The following is a 1,414-nucleotide window of genomic DNA, read 5'->3' as shown; positions in this document are numbered from 1 at the left end:
CTTCTGTCCTGTTTCTTTCTGGGAACTTGAGGAAGGTGGGAGGAGGAGAAGGCAGGCAAAGAACCTGACGCCCTGCTGAAGCACCCCCTAGTGCTTCCACCCTGCCAGACACTGTCAGAGGCCACACAGATGGCAGTCAGCACCCACATCGCCGCAGTGGGAGGCCCCAGGAAGCAGCCATGTCTGGGGATGCTTCCCTGATGCGGAGGGTTAGGGGACGGAGAGTGTCCCTTGAGACTCAGTGAGGGTTAAGGGGCACTTGGGGTCTAGCCACGTGGCAACCCCTGTCTGTCAGTAGCAATGGTGTGATTGACCAGGTCAAATAGGAAAGAGTGTGAAATGTGAGGCCAGTTCACACCTCACACAGGTGTTTGGATTCACAGTGGCCTCTGGACATTAGCCAGGCCCTGCAGTAACACGGGACATTAGCTGTACCATAGTCAGCATGGCCAGCACATGAGGATACTTTTCATGTGATTATCGGCCTTGCCATGAGCCTCCAAACTCTGCCATATTTTAAGGAAAAAAAAGAACATCTAAAAAACCACTGTGTTAGTCCATTTTCACACTGCTAAAAGAATACCAGCTGAAACTGGGTGATTTATAAAGAAAGGAGGTTTAATTGACTCACAGTTCTGCATGGCTGGGGAGGCCTCGGGAAACTTCCAGTCATGGCAGAAGGTGAAAGGGAAGCAAGGCACAGCTTACATGGCGGGAGGAGGGAGAGAGAGCTCGGAAGTGCCACACTTTAAAAACATCAGCTCTCAGCTGTCGTGAGAACTCACTCACTGTCACAAGAACAGCACGGGGGAACCATCCCCCACGGTCCAGTCATCTCCACCAGGTCCCTCCCTTGACACCTGGGGATTACAAAGTGGGGACACAGAGCCAAACCATATCACCTGCCTCTCACCTGATGGTTCCCAGATGCAAAGGGCATCCCCACATCTCTCCTGTGCATCCCAGAAGGAGCTGAGAGGAGGCCTGGGGAGCAGCACCTCGCTACTGAGGGACCTGAGATTCCACAAGGCCACAGACCACTGAGGACCCAGGGAGGGAGGGCAGGGACAGACCCAGGCACTCCAGGCCCTGTCCACCAGCTGCTGCACCTCTTTCTTTTACAGCCTTGAAACAGGACCCAACCAGACACTGGGGCCTTCTCAAAGCTCACAGGCCTTGTCCTTGCCATCGCTCCCTCTGGAACTCCCTTTCCACACGCCTGGGGAATGGATCACCAGCTCCGATGGGGCTTCTCACCTCCCACAGACAGGTGACACGCTGTGGTTTGAGATTCCTGCGGGTCTCAGGGTTGGGAGTAGACAGGAATAGTGGCCAATATCCAGGTAAAGGAGCAGCCTCTTTACTCACCCAGTGCCACTAAAGCACTTACTGCGTGCCTAGCTGTGCTTGAGGC

Source organism: Saimiri boliviensis, chromosome 1 (assembly GCF_048565385.1).
Source record: "Saimiri boliviensis isolate mSaiBol1 chromosome 1, mSaiBol1.pri, whole genome shotgun sequence".
NCBI lineage: Eukaryota > Metazoa > Chordata > Mammalia > Primates > Cebidae > Saimiri > Saimiri boliviensis.
Note: the sequence above shows the minus strand (reverse complement) of the source record.